Source organism: Anser cygnoides, chromosome 20 (assembly GCF_040182565.1).
Source record: "Anser cygnoides isolate HZ-2024a breed goose chromosome 20, Taihu_goose_T2T_genome, whole genome shotgun sequence".
NCBI lineage: Eukaryota > Metazoa > Chordata > Aves > Anseriformes > Anatidae > Anser > Anser cygnoides.
Genome location: NC_089892.1, coordinates 9,074,669 through 9,093,711, shown reverse-complemented (window position 1 = coordinate 9,093,711; position 19,043 = coordinate 9,074,669). Strand labels below are relative to the sequence as shown.

The 19,043-nt window shown below is 43.0% G+C and overlaps 1 long non-coding RNA gene across 3 annotated transcripts in view; it reads left to right on the top strand.

Moving 5' to 3' along the window:
- Window positions 1-19,043, top strand: part of LOC106037033 (uncharacterized) — a 76,806-nt gene that overhangs the window by 9,326 nt on the left and 48,437 nt on the right. Inside the window, exons 1-2 of one of the 3 annotated variants that reach the window (XR_010826125.1) lie at window positions 7,719-8,239; window positions 15,996-16,142. This is a non-coding gene — a long non-coding RNA (uncharacterized lncRNA). Of the gene's footprint in view, window positions 1-7,718; window positions 8,240-15,995; window positions 16,143-19,043 lie in introns of those variants that run through there. The other 2 variants (XR_007160324.2, XR_010826124.1) reach the window with 2 other exon arrangements.

The following is a 19,043-nucleotide window of genomic DNA, read 5'->3' as shown; positions in this document are numbered from 1 at the left end:
GGCTGATGGATGATAGGCCTTCAGATATTGCAGTACAAACATGAAAGGAGGGCTGGTCCATTTCCTGTAGAAATGGCTTTGCTTTTTGTTCAGCTGGTGAACATGCCTTGCTTCAGTCGGGGGAGCTGGGACGACTGAGGGGCAGCCCCATGCTGAGAAGAACACAGACATCGACTGACTGCCACGGTGCTGCTGGAGGACCTAGGAAAAAAGGCTGGAAAGGACTTTCAGGGTCATGTCTTGGCTCTGCCTCTCAGGCAACCACATAGTAATGGCATTCGTAAGTGCATCAAGATGGATTGTTTCAAGTCAAGACCGAGTCCCGCTGCTGCTGGGAGGAGGCTGTTCCACAACCTCATTTCTGTGGTGGTTGAAATCCTTCTCATTTCCATCCTTATCATATTACTGACCTGCTTATGGCCATTTATTAATGAAAGCTGTGAGCAAGGCTGTTAAACTTTTACATCAAGATATTCTTATGCCAACAGCCCTTTTTTACCTAGTTTTCTTCCTTCCTAACATTCACACTCATGAATGCCACTGCAAATATTATGCCAGCATGTTATTTTCACGGAATCACAGAATCATCTAGCTTGGAAGAGACCTCCAAGATCACCTAGTCCACACTCTGAATTTGCCAAATGACATGCTATGGTAGATTTGGATTAATGGGAAACCAACCGCTTCCCTCTGTCTTTTCATCTGAAAGTCTTTTAACTCTCTCCTAGAATTTCCTAAAATTTGTTTCTGCTTCTTCCTCATTTACTTAGTCCATGTTTTCCACATCTGTTTGTGGTCTACTCCAGTTCATCCTTTCTGGACCATGAAGCATCTCCATCATGTTCTTTTAGCATTTGTTTGCCAAACCAAACTCCCCCAGTGTGAAGTCACTTGTTTGCACCCTTTTCTCGATTCACCTTCCAGACTCCTCTGGGATGGGTGATACCTTTTCTCTGTAAGATGGTCTTCTGCTCAGTAAAGATTTTGGGGATGGGAAATATTGCTAGAAGGTACAGGTTTGTGGTGGTTTTTTTTTTTTGTGTTTTTTTTTTTTTTCAAAGCATCTTTTACAAATTCTAGCAGATTTTTCCAAGCTGTGTATTTCAAAACTGGAATATTCCTTTGGCACCAAAGGTAGGATCTTATGATGTTCTCTGCCAGCTTTGGTCTCTTGATACATTCTGGAGTTCACTGACATGGATTTACTTCTAGAGCCCTTGCCCTCTCTTAAATCAAGTTGGAGTAGTTTTGTTTCTAAGCCTGAGGGAAAATTGCTTTATTGTTTCTAGTTTCAAATCTTATTTGTAATCCCCAGAATATCCTATGGATATCCTGGAGTTTCTCTGAATAAAGTGTTTTCTTTTGATGATTTTCTTAGAAACGCAGATGCTTTCTCAGTATTTCTCTGAGGTATTCCCTCCAATATTTGATTATCCTTGTTAAGGAGGGCGCCATGCTTCTGCTATAGGCCTTTATGAATAAAAGTATGTTATTCATGAGGAGAAATTCCAAATGCCAGAACATTCCTATGTAGCAGAAGATCCCTGAGAGACAGATACAGAGACAGATACAAATTGAGAAGAACGAGTGTGATCCATGCTCACGCAGTGGGGGTGAGAGCAGGATGCTTTATTTTATGGCACCACGTCATAAAAGCCCTTCCATCCTATCACATCTGCCACCTCCTTGTGAGCCTGCGTGCAGGAAATCTGCCCCACACCGGAGTGGGAGGCATGTCCATGGGGAAGGAAAGGGAGAACATAGTCTGGTGTCATCTGTGCCCGCCCCACTGCCATGGTATAGAGGAGGTACAGGAAGGGAGCAGGCCACAGAGGGGAGCAGCAGGACCTGGTGGTAGAAGACTAGTGTCAGATGCGTCTGCTGCAGTATTTCCAGCACCTCACTGTTTCCTACGGCGTAGTGCTGTGGCATCCTTGCACCACTGTTACCGTGTAGTCTGTGCACCATATTGCACAGCTGCGGAAATCAGATCCAAAATCTGTTAAAGCTCATGAGTGATCATCCTTGGGAGTCCCCTCAGCTGCCTAAAGGTTACTCTCACTGCTCGGTCTCTGCTGCAAGATTCAGGGACATACTGTCTTACTTGTTCTGATCCTGGCCTGGGTTGGTTGTGCAAATATTAACATTGGCTTTTCCCTTTCACAGCCTGCCTCCTCATATGGTAAGAGACCACATGTGTGAATAATGTGACAGGCATTTCTTTTGGTGGGGTTGGAAAATGCAACTTTCCTAGAGTTAGATCCGGAATTGGCAAGAGTCACTGCTGCCACTCAGTTTTTGGCCTCAGCAGAAGGAGCAGCAACCCCTTTTCATTAGCAGGCATCTGGGGCAGATAAAAGGCCTTCTGAAGTCGATGGGCACCGGAGAATTGCATCTGACAGTGTTTGCTTCGGAGTAATGAGGCACTCGGTGCTGAACAAGAGGTTCCCTCTGAGGGCAGAGCAGCCACTGGGATGCTCTTGGCCATGCGTGCTTCGGGCAGACTTTGGTGGCTTCTTGGAGGTGGCCGTGGTGTGGCTGATGGTGGCAGGCAGCATGTCAGCAGGGGTCCCCTGCTAAGCTGGGGGGGCTGTGACGCCTTTCTGGGTGTTAGCCCGACAAGAGGGAACTGCCATGGCCACACCGATTAAAAACTTTGGCAAAGTGGAAGCACGGTTGATTAATACTATTTAAAAAAGGGGGCAAAAAGCATAGGACTACTGTGTTCAGGGTTATGGAACAAATCTTAATATATTAACCCAAATCTAATTGCAACCCTCTTTTTACAGGCTGGTTAGAGCTTATTGAAAATAAAATTAAAACAGCTCTGATTTTGGCTCAAACATAAAGCTAAAATACTGAAATAGCATGAAAAGACATTTTTTTTAGTAGTAATTTCTGACCGCATGAAAATAAGGAAGTACTACAAATCTTTCAAGAAAGTTGACTTTATGAGATTTCCAGCATCATTTCCAGATTAAACAGATTTGGCTCAGAGTTTAAACTCTTTTAGGCTCATCTGAACCAAACACGTTTTCTGAGATTTATGTCAGTCCGGACTCCACTCCCTTATATGAGTTTCACTGCAGATTTTTGAAAGCTCTATTTATGGGTATATTTAGGGGAACTGTGCAAATCATGCAGGAGGTAGCCTGAATCTCAAAAACCTGGATTCTGCTTTCAGCAGTGAACCTAGGATCACCGGCCAGTTCAATAAGGGTCTAACAAACTCTGGACAGACTTCTGTGGAAAAGGGGTCCAGGTTGGATTTTCATTTTGACTTCACTCTGTTTAGAGGAGAGGGAGTCTTGAGGAATGAGAGTGCTGCTGTGCGATTTCTTGCTGTCCTGCAGGATGCTTTGATTTTATGCTGGCTGTCTAAAAGCTATTAGGTATTCAGTTGCTACTGATTTTAACGAGAGGTAAGGAAAACCTGGTGAGGGTCATCTTGTTGCTTTGAGCTGGCTGAATACTGATTTGTGGTAATGCCAGAGTTGAAGCTGAGCTTTGCTGAGCCTGCTGGGACCATCTTACGAGAGCATCTGCAGTCTGCATTAGAGTTTCTGTGCGCAGAGACACAATTTTAGATTAAGGCTGATCAAAAAGGCTGTGAGATGATCTCACATGTAGGAATAAGGTTAAGGGAACTGAAGCCAGAGTAAGATACCACCTCCGCCTGAGGTCTGCATGCAGTATGTGTGCAGTATGTTGCTTTGGTACACCAGGGTAGTGGTAAAGGTTGGGAAGTGCTTCCCTCCCACTAGGATTAGTAGGGCCGTTTAAGGATTTGGGTATTGTTCTGAAGAAAAATCGCTTGAATTCATGCCAGCTGTTACAGGGAGATTTTTTTTTTTTTGTGGTTATTTGATTCTTGATTATATGCAGGGTCGGAATCATCATGTTTTCTCCAGGAAATCAAAATACTTCTACTTTAATGGCTACTGTACTTCTGTGTCTCAGCTTTCTACAAATTCATTTGGATGTAAATGCGCTGAGGTCCCATTATGTAACGGATGCATTTAGCTCACCGAATGCAGAGTTCAGCATCCATTTTGTTCTTTGAGCAATTTTCTGGACTACAACGAAGGAGATGAAAACACTGGGTTTCTTATGACTACTGATCTTCCTCTGCTTCCTTTCATGCTACCCTTTACAAGGGTCAGCTGAAACTGGACAGTATGTTTTGCTCATTTTGTAAGAAAAAAGATAAGTGAAGGCGCTAACAATTTAAAGCAGCAAATCCTTGCAAAATGCAACTGCCCTGATTCAGAAAAGGCTTTTACCATAGTGCCCATCTTATGCTTACCAGATTGGTGGCTTGGGCTCTTATTTCTCTTTAAGAACAAAGTAAGGTTTGTAGAGGAGATTTGGCAAAGATGTTACCCATAACAAAATCTAATCACTTTGGATATTTTTAGTATAACGAGATCCATGCTGCTCCTTTCAGAAAGATCTTTGGGCTCCCAATGGGGAGGATGTTTACAGCTCTGGACCTTCACGAGTTTAACTTGATTATTTGCAGGCAGCAGAGTCCGCTTGCTTGTATAACAGAACAACAATTGTGTAATCACCACTGTTAAGTGAAAAGTCACATGATGGGAGTTTTGTTTGAACTCAGCTGCTTCTTGTTTCTTGCTGGGTTGCCGTTCTCGGGTGCGCACCCTCAAGGACAGTGAATTCAGTAATGTGAAACAGCATTTCATCTTTGTTTTTTCATGCTTTTTAACTTTGTTACGGCTTTCAAAACTTCCCAGGGAAATAGCTTCCAGTATTAGATATCTGGACTAATTACATGTTTCGGCGTGGAATTGGTTTGGCGTTAATGGGTCAACAAGGGCTTTCCTAGTGACTATGTTTGTCCTCAAGCATGAACAGCTTCCCTCAGATCTGTTTGCACACTTCAGCTTTTAATGGGCCACAGAGACTCAGTGCTCTCAAGAACATTGTGGATGTAACGCAGAGGACTGAACGGAGGGAGGACCAGGGGCAGCTGTCACGAGCAGACATATGTATGTGTGTATGAAAAAGCGGATTTCCTAGAGAGGAAAAAAAAAGTCAGAATGGTCCTTAGGAATTGGGAACGTGATAGTTTCCACTCCAGGGTCAGAGGATTTGAACAGAGCACACGATTGTGTTCAGATCCCCCCCAAATCGTAATGCCTATCCTTTGTGCGATCCCAGTTCTTATATTTTATAAGCTGTTCTTTCAAACTCCAGATCTTGTGGAAATAATGGGGGGGGAAATAATTTGTTCTACATAAAAAATGGGGTAAAATAATAATTTCCTGTAGCAGGAATTTCCTATTTGACTCTTTGAAGCAGTAGTAAAAGCCATTGTTTGGGAGACAATTTGAGAGAGAGTGGTGAATGCCGAAAGGGGAATGAAATATGGTTTGTCTCAATTGTTTAAGGGTGAAAACACCAGAAGTTTAGATATTTGGGATTCAAAAGTGTTTGTTATCTAACCTGTGCCTCCTTTTTACTTCTCTCCTAGATCTAAAGTCCTGTTCTTCCTTTTTCTGTTTCTTCATTTTCCTCTTCTTACTACTTCCACTGTACTCCCCAGGGCCTGGAGGAGCTCCCTTGCCCCCTGCACCAATGTTCCTGTTAAGTGTTAGCAAGTCCTCCTGTTTTTCCTGCTCTCTTCTGTACTTTTAGTGCTATTTCTGACAGACCTGTTAGAGTATTTAATTTCTTTATTCAAGGTACCCTAAACTATATGAGGAGAGTTCAGAATGTGTGGGGATCAGTCTTACTCTGTGGCACTGCAGTAGGTGCCCTGGGATGTCTGTTGATAAATGAGAGCAGGTGATCTACGGGCACCAGCAGAGACCTGATCTCCTGAGAGATACAAATTCCCTCGTGAAGTTTGAAACTCCTGAGCTTGGCCCTCTTCCTACAGATAGGTTTAGCCTGGGAAGGCTAACTGAATCACAGATTATGCCCTGCGTGTAACTGCCCTGGCATCTCAGCATGGTAGAAGTACCACGCCGCACAGACACATCCTTCCCTTTGTTACTGACAGTGCATGACTACAACTGCAAATATTTTCCACAGTTGCTGTGCCTTTCTCCATGTGGCTGTTACATTTTTGGAGTGATGACGATAGCTACGTGTTAAGCATGAACAAGATGTCTATACTTCTATATTCTATATTCTATTCTATACTGCTATAAGCTGGTTTTGATTTTCCTTAATATAAAGCAAGTGGAGGACAACGGATCATGTTGTGCCTGATGAAATTTTCTGAGCAAATGGTTTAAAGTCCCCTGTGCACTATTTTTGCCAGGGTTACTTCAATGTAACCACAGAAGAAGGCTGAATTGGCCAGCAGTTTGAGCAACAGGTAGTGTCTGAATCCAGCTGTTGATGGGAAAGATGTTTTTCCCCTCTTCCCAAATCTTTTCCTGTAGCTCAGCCTCCACAGGGATGACTATGGAGGCAGTATTACATTGCAAGGACGTGTGTCTTGTTCTCTGACAGTTTTCCATGACTTCATAATTTATAGCATAATAAACCAAGAATCATATGTTGCATTACTCCTGGAGTGGGCAAGGCACCCAATATCAGACTGACGGAAAGCCATTTATAACTGCAAAAATGCTAAATACAAATTGCAATTTGATGTGTTTGAGAGGCTTTACCTCTGCTCCATGGTTTGTTTCTGATGTCTGAGGGATGGTATTTAATGGAATAGGGCAGCCAAGGTCAAGCTGAGACATGGATTTAATTCCTTACCTCTATAAACAAAAATCACATTCCTTGCTAAACTTTGCATGACGAGAGGGAAGAGATACAGACGGGGATTTAAGCATTGCACTCTGTTTATATTTTAAAAAAGATGGAAAATGTTCATAAAGGTGATAACCAGTTTCTCCCTGGAAATAAATGGACAAATAACCTCAGACTGAGAAGCCGAAAGTTTGACGTTGGAATGTTTGTGGACCTGTTGGATCCCCCATATTCAGTTTTTGGCTTCTTCCATCAGCCTTGACTTCTGTGCCCCCCCAAAGTGTTAGCAGCCCCGGGGGATTGAAGATGCTGCAATGTTTTGGTGCAACTGGGGTTCAGATTTGATTGGTGCAGGTATGTGCCACGTATCCTAGCCAGTCTTTTGTCAGCTATGTTTACCAAACCTGGAGACATGGAAAATAGCTGTATTCTTGTTGTTGAATAGCTAGGTGGCCATTCTGCACCTAGATCACTTTCTTCTTTTTAACCCTTGGCTAATCTGTCACACTTCAGGAAGTTAGAAGGGCTCCCTGAGAACCGTGAATTTTGAGCCATCTCAGGATTTCTTCAGTGCAGGGAGCTTTCCATTATGGAGCTTGCTTGGCTGCTGTGCTCCCTTCAGATATATTCCAGCTGCTTCCCACTTCTCAGCTGATGCAGGCTCTTGATATATTCATAGTTAGGTAAAAAGCCAGCAAATCCTCCTTCTTCCCTCCCCTCTCCTCACACACATACAACTGACAGGAAAATAAGCACTAGTATTTCATCTTTAAAATCAGAGGGGGGACATGGTTTCCCTATGAAGTAGTGGAAACATTGACATCATGTTTGGAACAGCTGTTTTTTCCCCTTTCCTGTTCTAATTGCACCGAGTTTTTAAAGCCAAGGAATAAAATCTTCCCCTCTGGAGTATGAGAAGGTTCCCCATAGGCTACTGTTTGTCTGGGCTTGGGCTGACTCACGCTGTTCCTTTTGCAATTCATTGACAAATTACTAGAACCAAGGGCTGGGAACTTTGATGGCAAGGGAGAGAGCAAGGAGTTCAAGACAGTTGGTTATAGAAAATGAAGAGGAATTATTTATAGAAAGTTCAATGACTGCGTCCTTATTTCTGTATTATGTTCTTTCTTTCCACTTTAAAGGAAACAGCTCCTATAGCAAGAGTGACTCACTCAACAGATGTTGCCAGCAATGTGGGTTTGCCATTTACTTATGTTAACCTTTTATCACAGCATGGTGCAAGTGCGTGGTTCCAGATAAGACCACAGATGTGAAGGCAGAGGGAAACAGCAGGGGGTGGGAAAAACATAATTTTATAGTCAAACGTCAGTCCTGGGTGAGAAGAAGCTGAGAAGAGGCTCCTTGGTGGCTGACCTGACCTGCAGTAGTACTGAAAGGTCTGTCCTCTGCAGTGTCCATATTACAACCTGAGTTGTCTTTCCTAGGCTTTGGAGTTCTGTATCTCAACAATGCGGAGGAAACTCCACCAGGCACAGTGACGAGCCAGGTACACACTGTCAGCTTGCTCTTTGCTAAATATTTTTCTACCTGCAACACAGCCTGGTTGTGCTGGCACCTGCTTCCCAGCCCTGCAGAGCTCCTTGCAGGTCCCCAGAGGGTCCCTGACTCTTTCACTGGGGAGAACTTAGCCTTGTGCTAACAGAGGGGAGGGGAGAAACAGAGAAGGAGATTTTAAGGATGAGGATGGATAAGGAGGGCTCACCTTATCCATGGATATCTTATCCTGGATAAGATATCCTGGATATCCTGGATAATGAGGATAAGGAGGAGGATGAGGAAGAGATTTTTCTGGTTTCCCTTCTTTCCCCTCTCTCAGTGGGACAAAATGACCATGAAATACAGGAAAGAGCAGCAAAGGGAGTAAGGTACGATGTCTGCTCAGTCAGTCTGTGGGGAAGCCCAAAAGCGGCAAAAGGAGCCAGAGCTAAGTAAAGAAAGAAAATAAGACAGTGTTCTCTGCAGAAGACTTCAAATCCAGCTGATTTTGCTTTTAGTCTCTTGCCTGTTACACTTGCAGGTTACATTTGCATTTTCACTGTTCTGAAGTACCTGCAGACAGCATGTTCTAGACTCGGCAGTACCAGCGCTAAGCCTAAGTCACTGTTCTGTTGCTGCAGTATCCCAGTCAAACCAGTCCCAGCAAAAATCTTCCAGCAGCGGCTACAAGCTGTTCTGCAAGAAGAGCTGGCTGCTGACTGATGGTCCACTAACCATCTGAAATAGTACAAGTGCCGTGAATACACTTGCTCTTGGTATGTCTATACTGCTAAACAAAAGAAGTCCAAAAATGAGGGAGGTCAGTCAAGCAAGGACTGTTGGTTGTCTGCGCTCCTTTAAATCTCGTTTGGACTCTGCTTTGGACCATTTCAGCAAGCTGAAGATTATGCAGAAACGAATGTTTCTGCGTCATGTGAGGGCAGTGATGTGATTGTAGTTAAATATCCTACAGAAAAACACCTGATAAGCTTTTTAGGTCTCTGGTGCCATTAGTGTTACTTTATAGCTTAGATTTTAAGCACATCAGCATCATGTGTAGAACCAACCCCTCTGTTTTAGACAAAACGAGGAGACGTGTAAGCAGTACACAGCTTTAATCCTTGTATCCAACACATCCAAAGTTTGGGATTGTTTTTCTTTGAATTGATGGAATGGAAATTTGAATGTTCCTTTGACCGTGCCTTAGGAAAGTCTAAAGTGAGGGACTGTAAATAGCTTGAGCTGACATTTCAGCTTGGAAGTTAGGGGAAGGAATGAAGTGAAGCGGCCAGCATTAACGCTCACTTGAATCTTGAGGGGAAATTTAACATTAAAGACATTTTTTTTTCTACTGATATTGTAGTTTCTAAAGCCATATGAATTCAAAACGTACTTTTAACAAAAAACTACATGCCAACCCCTTTTTCTACCCCGTCTCTCCATTTCTTTCTTGTCCTTGAATTCCCTACAATAATCCCTGGATACAGATTGGAAATGAAGCTAGTTACTGCGGATACCACCCTGGCCCAGAAAGATGAAGTGATTTCGTAACAAAGCCTGACATGCCAAACTTGGTGTCTGCAGTTAGGAGCGTTCCTCATTGCTGTTTTGTGTGCTAGCCTGGAGTCTGTAATTAAACCTGATAGAGAGGTCACTCACGGTAGCCTGTTGTGATAGGTGGTGTTGCTCCGCTTTTTGGGGTAGCATCCTGAACAGCCTCTGCATAAGATGTTTATCATAAAAACCTCTAAAGCTAAGTGCTCTGAGGTGAACGAGGCAGGCTGAGTGGCTGAGAAAGTTCACTAGGAATGGAAAGTGGGAGAGTTGCCTACAGACCTCTTCCTTTGCATTCCCTTTCACTGCAGTATTATAAACAATCAGTAAAATTTTTAGGTTTTTGGTAGTTCTGGGAGATATTAACCTCGTTTTGTGCATAAGGCCTTGGATGATCCTTCTGTCTAGAGAGGTGCTGTCCTCAGCTGGGAAGCATTTGATTGAGCCAGGCTAGCAGAGAAGCGCCTTTGTGGAGTTAGTAAAGCTGGCAGTCAATAAAAGGAAATGTTTCATCATGTGTCTTTAGAAAATCACACTGCTTTTTCTGGTCTTTGTGCTCTTGCACAGTGGGTGAGCCCTGCTTAGCTCTCGATCGGAGTTGCTTCAGATGGCTATGACAGAATCACTGTGTGCACTCGCTTGTTTACTACATTCTTGTTCAGTGCTTTTCTTTTAGTTCCTGTTATAATATGCCCATTTTCAATGGAAAGTGACAGTTTTGCAGCCAAAGCTTTCTCAGTCGTTCTTCTGCTTGGAAGTGATAGAGGCAGTGTAATTTCGGTTGTGACATGGCAGCTGGGAGATCCAACTGCATCATGAACAGACAGCTGTAATTAACCTAGCTGTAATCCAATTAGTTAGTGCTATCCAGGCTGAAAAGCTGTAATGGCGACAGCCATAATGTCCTGCCTGGTAGCCTGAGTACATATTTAACAACTGAAATGAATTTCACTGAGGCTTTTTGCAGTATGACTGTGTGCTGTTCTCACACTTGCTAGACGTGCCCCTTAAAGCTCCCTGTGCTTCTTTTTAGAGCAGCGTTCTGAACAGCCTCTGCAAAAGACTTTCGTTATGCTCTAGGTGGCAACAGCTTCAACAAGTCCCAAGCGATGGTACCAGCTTCAGCCAGGACTAAAATGTTGTGCTCTCTAGCTGTATTCCATCACACCCTCTCCACTTGCAAATGTGCTTGTCTGCCAAAGGTGCAGAGGCGGCAGATGAGGTATCTCTGGCCATAGGATGCTCAGATCATGCATTCTGCTGCCAATTTTTGCTTTCTGTTGGTGAGTGCAAATACAAGAAACTTTCAGGTGAAATTCTGGCTTCAAGGAAAAGGCAATTTAAAACATTGTACTGACATGAGCGGAGCAAGGCTTTTAGGTATTTTCACCTCGTTTTCTTTTATTAAACCCAGCTAGTATGTCAGGAGTTCTGAAGTCAGGGGAGCTGTGCTCATTTATGCTTGCAAGCAACTGATTCATGTTTTCTGCTAGTTAAACTCCCTGTAAAGTTTATGTGGAGATATTTCCTTGCATTTTTTTCCTCTAGACTGTCTCCTCACGCACTTTATCTAATTCTTTATCATCAATTTTTTTCTTTTGTCTTTTTTCCCAGTAAGTTCAAAGCAGCCTTTATTCCCAAGATGTGTACGTTCCTCCAGTTAACATGACTTTTGGCCCTGCAAGAAAAGTTTTGTTTTTTTTTAACCTTCATAATACAATTGATATTTTTAATTAATGAAAATAAGTGTAGACTCAACATGTTGATGGTGCTTCTGAAAAAAGATGTGACATAATCCCATAACTGAATGCTTTTGACATACATACCTTTATTTCAGGTAATTCTAGGCTGTAAAAAAAAAAAAAAAAGCTATTCTTGCTGTGTTGTAATGCAATGGACTGATAAGCTCCACAGTAGCTTCCTCTTGAATGTTAATGATGTGCTGCTTGTAAGTCTTTCAGTGTCAGAGTCCAGTGCTGTCCTAGCAGCTCATCTATCATAGACCCATGAATTCAGTGACGGGTTTTATTTTCTAGCTTATTTCAGCAAACAAAACTGTTACTACATCTCTCATGAAACAAGCATACTGAGCACTCTCAGCCCCATGGATAGTAAGTTCACTGCTGCCTTAATTATCCCTCTTGAAGTAAAAAAGTGTTCCACCTGGGTTTTTTTTTTTTTTTGGAGGTGAGTGACTGGTCTTATTTTTTTATACTCCTGAGACATGTTTCTGCCATCCTGGAAATAAAAGGTGTTTTCCCTGAGTCCAGAGGTTGTCTTCCTAAAGTCTTAGCATACCAGGGAGACTAGCATCGCCTTGGAACCAGGCTGACACAAAATACGACATTAACAAGGCTTTGGAATCTAAGATGTTAGAGGATTGGGATTATTTCCATTATGGAAGAGGAGGATCAGTATTGACCAGGCAGATATTGCAAAGTCTTATTTTATTACTAAGTGGGACTGATATATTTATGAAAATATCAGTTGTTGGCTCTGGCAGGCTTCTGTGTGCTGTTGTATCTGGAACCTGCATCCACAGGGTGAGACGTGCAGCTGTGAAATGGTTGTGCTGCTCTTCAGGAAGAAGTGCTGTAGGCTGGATTAAGGTGTCCTCTTTCCTCATTCTGACCTACAAGCCACGCTAAAAATGACGGTCACTTTGACTTCTGAAGTCAAAAACAAAGTTCCTCTCACTGTTGCCCTCTTTGGAGAAGACCAGCCATTAAACAAAAATCAGTAAAATCTTTGGCATCCCGGAAACTGCAGTTGTGCCTGCACTTCACAGTGTTGTGTAAAGTGCTGGCTCTCGTCGAGCTTGCACGTCCTCACTGGCACAAAACAAGCAGCAGGCTAGTGAGGGTTTGAGGGTTTGTTTTCCTCCCAGCCCAGGGCCCAGCTCCCGTACAGACCCAGCTCCCAGCACACCTTGGGTCGGTGCCACGTGTAGGTAGCTGCGCTGGTTGCCTTCACCACAGTAACATCTCATAAATGAGGACTTAATTCTCATGACTCTCATTGACCTTAATAGAGTTAGTGGCCTTAACTGTACATGTGGGGAGTGATGCTACAGAGAAAAAAGAATTAGCTTAAATCTAAGCTAAGAGAATACAATTGAGTGTGTTCACACAAGAAATAAAAAAATAAAAATGGTGGGCTGAAGGGGGTTGGCAGCTACTGGACAGGGATAAATTAACAAGAGCTTAGTATTTAAGAACATAGAGGCATCTACCTGGAGAAAAGAAAAAAGAAAAAAAACCTGTCTTTAGAAATTAAGTTCTGCATACTTCTGTGGGAGAAAAGCAAAACAAAACAAAACAAAAAAAAACACCCTCGTTTAAGCCAACCAAGTGGAAAAGCTTTGGAGTTTGCCCTGTAGAAAGCACAAACCCAGCTGGGTTCTTTCTGCACAAGAGAAAGCTTGGTGCAAACAAGGGGTCATGAAAATACCCACTCCATCTGTGACCTGACTTGCTCTCTGCATGCTACAACGTATTTCGAAATGCCATAAATACAAGAAGTATCTGACAAAAAAGAACTCTCTGTAAAACAATGCAAGCCTTGGATGTTGCTAATTCAAAGGGGATATGTAAATGCTCAGGCATTTGTCAGAGAGCTATGACTCTATTTAGTATTCTCTACTGGGAAATTCAGAGGATCTTGACAGCGTATTTTTTAATTAAAAAGTACTTTTTGGAAACTTTAACCTTGCACATCTCACCACAGCTGAATGTGATGTGTGTATTCTCTCAAATGAAAATAAGTGTCTTTCCAGAATCCATAACATTAACAACCTCAAGGGGTATAATTTATATCAACAGTGAGCCTCATTCTGCTTTTGCTTGCCTTGGGGAGACATCAAAAATTAATTAACTTAACCTGGAGATTACTGCGTCATACTCATAGCTATAGTATGCGAATGTATTAACCAACTAGACTAACATCTGTTGTGTGGGGCTCTTTCTTCCTTTGTCTATTCTTTCCAAATAAATCTTTTTCTTTTTTTTTTTTTACAGTTTTCAGAGAATAAAAAGCTACATTTTATTCCTTTTAATAGATTTTGCTTTGACTGTTTTATAAAATGAAAACCCAATGACAGCAAAACAGAACAGCAACAGCCGAAGTGCAGCTTTTCTTCTTTGTCCTTTTCTGTTTAATATTTCCTGCCTCTTCCAGTTCATGCACAGAATAGCAAAACGTACTTTTTTTTTTTCTTTTTTCTTCTATCTGCCACCCCTTGTGCTGCTTGTGCTAGATCAGCTGTCCACGGAGCTGTGCTGAGAGCCAGAGCAGGGGACTGAGCAGCTTGAATCAGTTTGCCTTGCAGCATGGGCATGGCTGCAGTTACTTGAAATGCCCAGGGGGCGAAGGAGGAACAATTGTTAATGTTGCCACCAGCCGTTCTCTCATAGAGAGATTTCATTCTATGGGATCATGGAAGAGATGTTTTTGTACTATCCTATACAGAGACACAGCCTAATGACGACGGCTTGCAGTAAGCTTGAAGCACAAAGTCACTGTCCTCGTGCTGAGCAGGATTTGCACCTGCAGGACTGCGTGGCTGTCACTGCGGCTGGCCACGTGGCCACGAGGGCCGTTCACTGCCGGCATGCTTGGGTTTGTCTGTAAGGGCTGACTGCCTAAAAACCAAGGATTTAAAATCCTTCTGTTTCCAGGTGTTCAAGGTCTCAATGATCGGTAACTCATGTGAGGGCGTTACCAGGAGTTTTATCTATGATCTGAAGGAATCGTTTGCACCAGCCTCTGTCATAGGTCATGGGCTAAGTTCGTTCATGGGGTAGCCTGAGTGAACCTCAGTCGGATCAGGAATAAGCTGACTTGTTCTCATCTTGCTTGGTGAGTGAACAGACCAGAGGAATGCGGATGGTAAGACCAGATCCCCTCTAAATGTACCTCAGTACCTTAGACCACAGAATAGCACACATCTGTGTGGGTACCAGTAATAGCTATCACCACAGGCCAACTTGCAGCAGGATGATCTGCAGTTACCATCCACTTGTGCTCACTTAGCCCAGGCGACAAATGTTCTGGCATCGGCACTGGTGGGGGGAGCTCCGTGCTCTGCCTAGGTCCCAGCCCAGCCATCCCCAGCCTACGAGGATCCCGGATGGTACCCATGAGCACGGCCAGGCTGTAGCAAGCGGCGCAGATCTGCCGGGAGTTGCTGAGCAGAGATCTCTGCAGGCTGATTCACCGTTTGCAGGCGATCTGTGGTTGGGTAACTGGATCTTGCTGCCGCCTGCCTTGCTGGCTGAAGCTGCTCTGGGAGTCCTTGCAGGACACCCGCGTGTCCTTTAGGGAAGATCTTCTTTAATATTAAAATAAACAGATGGCTTGGTGGTTTCTGATATCATAAGTATTCTTTCCTGTGAACTAATACTACAGTTATTAGTGGGTTTATGTCCATTCAAAGAGTTCTTTTATTCCATCCTCCTTTTTCATCCCACAGACATGCTGGTTTTCTAGTGTCTGTTCTACACGTGTAAAGAATATCGCTCTCCCTGTGGTTCTTGACAATGCGTTAAACTGTTCCTAATGTGATTTCAGGGTCATCATGTGAGGCTGGGATGTCTGTTTGGGGATATGCTGATCATACATCTGTATTAAGAACTCTGTTGACTGTTGTAGGCTGCTGGATGTTCTGAGTGCATCTTTAGGCATAAAAGCATACTGCCAACGTAAAGATAAGGTCAGGTTGTAGGTTACCGTGAAACAGAGGTGTCAGAAACCCTTCCTTGCAGGCATCTCAGGAAGAAAATTGCTGGTGGGCACATTTTTTTTTCCTTCTGGACAATTGCTTGAACAGAGGGAGAAATTAGGGCTGGGGTGAGACTGGTCCATGACCATCTAAATTAATGCAATTGCAGCAGATGAGGCTCTTTTTTGTTTGTTTGTTTAAAACAAAACATTAGGAAGTGCTATGGGATCGCAACACGGGCTGGACACATTGGCAGAATCTTGTCTATTGATCTGGGAATTCTGAAAACCTTGCTGTACTACCAGACTGTACACCCTGTATCAGGGTAAACTTATGGATTTAGGGTCTATATTTTTCTAAGCAAATTGTGGGCAGATCACTGCTCCAGATGCCAGAAGCTACTGACTGGCCATATTCCCACAGTACAGCCCGGTTTTCTGCTGTGTATGTGACTCTAACACATAGTTATTGCTTTTTGTATGTTTTTTTACAGTTCAAGATGCTGGAAGTAGTGTGTGAACTGTGCTGCAGCCCATCAAAATGGTGTTTTCTTTCTCTTTCATCTCTTACGAGCACAAAGATGCTGTATGCCTTGGAACATGCCATGAATGCATGCTGGGAGTTCCTGAAGGTGCTTAAGGTAAGGAAATCAGCCTCGTGCGGTTTTACTTATGTTACCTAGTAGGTCCTGGAACTTGGTTTTCTCAGAAGTTAGTCTTCGTGTTGTCCTGAACACTGCTCATTGGTACAGGTCAAAATCATGCATGACAGAGAGGTAACAGTTGAGTGCTACTGGCTGTAACCACCAGTGTTTGAACGCCTGCACTTACCCTGCTGTATTCAGCACTATAGACACAGCCTGTGAAACTACAGTGGAATTCCTTCAGGGGAGATTTATGTTGTGCCTTGGAGTACCTTTCAGGTTTATGAGATAAAACCAGATGCTGGGTGTCTGTATGGCATAGTACAGTGGCATGCAAAGATGCTTGCCCATAGTTTAGTAGGAGGTAGCCCAATTAGCATATCATTCCACAGCCCAACTAGCATATCATTCCACTTGCATTATTTTCTTTCTCCAAGGCTGACTGACACAGCCGTACTGAGCTAGCTGGTAGATTTTGCTTGGGAAGGATGCACGGCATTGTACAAAACAATGTTCCTGTTAATCAGCACCTTGCAAAATTTTTTATTTTCTGTACTTTCTGGAGACTTGTCTTCTGTACTTGGCTGCAGCTATTGTATCACATCACTTTATAACCATCTCTCTCCAGCTGCGTTTTTCCCCAGATTGTTCTGCTTTTCAAAGCATGCTTTCAGTCACTAGTTTCTCAAGTTTGCCAGTCCTGATCTCTGGCATAGCAGCCCACCTGCTTAGAAATGCAGCTGCCTTTAGGAATACCTGCTGCCCTCACTGAGTAACTTCCCTGCAGACAGACAGTCCTCTGGGGATCATCAGTAAGCCTCTCAAAATCTTGGAGGAATATCAGATTCTCATGCTCTCTTTTATGGAATACCCTCCTACTAGAAGGAGAAATAAACACTTCACTTACAGGCAATGTATTCATTATTTGTGCCTTCCAGGGGCTCCTTCTACTGATACCTGCCTCTGAGACGCACAAATCATTAGTTTAATTTAATACATGTGTTTTCTACTCTTCTGTTTTCAGGCAGTGAAGATGTTGGCATTTATCCAGTCAACCTCCCATTAACAGTACAGTTATTTTGCTATAGCTCTCCTGAATGCAGTATCTGTTCATTTGTTCACATATTAGATTATGGTAATGTTAAAAATATTCCTTTAACCTTGCTTCAGTCAGGACTCAGAAGAATAGTCTGCTTCATGGGTGGTGCTTCAGGCAGTTAATTAACCAAGGCATAAACGATATTATTTACCTACACTGTCTTTTTGTGTATGCCAATAATGTTTAACATTTCAAAATTAAATTGGCCAGAGGAATGGAAGAATGTGCTCAGCGGCTTATTATCCTCTAATAAGACATTCCATCGGTTCACAAATTCATACTGTTCCTGATTCTCCATCTTGCACCACTTCTAAGCCAGAGAAGTAACATGCCATGTGTTGCAGAACAGGAGATGAACAGGCACCAGCACTATCAAAAGCCCAGATGGTGGTGCTCAGGGCAGGTAGTCTGCACCTCCTGGGGCAGGGGAACACTGCCAAGTTTGTACCTTAAGAGAAAATCTCTTTTCAGTCCTAAACCTGGCAAGACTGGACATGTGATCAAGACTACAGCTGATATGTTAAAACAAATAGTAAAGCCACAGTACCATCTTTGAGAACTATTCTACTCTGACCAGTTGGAAACAGCTGGAAATAGAGCATCTGTGATTTAGCAGAAGGAAACGAAACTGTGCCTGAGCTGCTAAATGTCACGCTCACTCCCAAACAACTAAAGGCAAGCAGCAGCCCTGAAGCATGAGAGGTAATTTGCTGTCTGAAGGAAAATTCTGAAAGCAAATCAGGAAGACTTTTAGCAAAGTTTAACCCTGCAGAAAAATCTGGAGGATTTCCTTCCTGCATAGTGTGATCCTATAAAAGTTGATTGGTGTCTATCTCAGACATTGGATTGTTTTGTCTCAGGGTAGGACTGCAAATTTGCCAGCCTTTAAGAATTTCCCACATTCAGTGGTCTTGTGCAGCTAAGGAACCATCATTCGTCAAGTTTACTTAACATCTTTAGAAAAGGCAAATTTGTCAGCGTGGCTTTCAGAAGTTCCAGTGGTCAGTAAAGATGTCTTAACATGGATAAAAAAGAAGCCAAACTCGATTTATTTTAAATCCTAAGATTAGACTTCTTAGAAACAAGTAGGAGATATTCCATTTCATCAGAACAACATCAACAAAAAAACAGCTGAAGTGGAGGGATGCTAGACTGCAGCTCAGGAGCACAGCGTTAAATTCCTGGTTCAGGCTGTCTCTTCTTGTGCAACCCTAGGTAAGCAGCTGCAGATCAGGAATGTATTTTGTGCTTATACATTAAGTAGGTTAATATTTCTCTCTCTGACAAAAGTGTTTGGGGAAGAGAAATGCAGTCTTTTAGGGGTAAGTGGAGGGAGTATCTTTTGCTCTTGGAATCCAGCAGTGAATTAACTATCCTTTATTCAGAATAACTGTAAAAAGTGATGAAGTTCATTGTGAAAAGGGGAAAAAATGCTCTAACAATAGTGACAGTCTTCTAAGAGACAGGCAGCATGGCAGTCTGGTCAGAAAGACATAACAATGATTGCGTCTGAGTACTACAGTAAGCACCATTTGGCCCACTTCTGAGGAACCTACAAAAAACCTTCCAGTTATATATGATATGTCGAGTGTGGCCCCAAACCAAAGGCGTCTGTACAACTGCTGACCTCATTATTTGGCATCCTCCCGGTGTCTTACTGCGGAGGCCAGTCTCCCAGAGCACGTAAACTGGGTGCCTTGCCTCATTTCCATCCATGAGACTGAAGTCTCCTTGTCTTAGCTATCACTTACAAATATCTCAGTCTCTCAGTATGTTCAAAAGAGAATTAAAGGGAGACA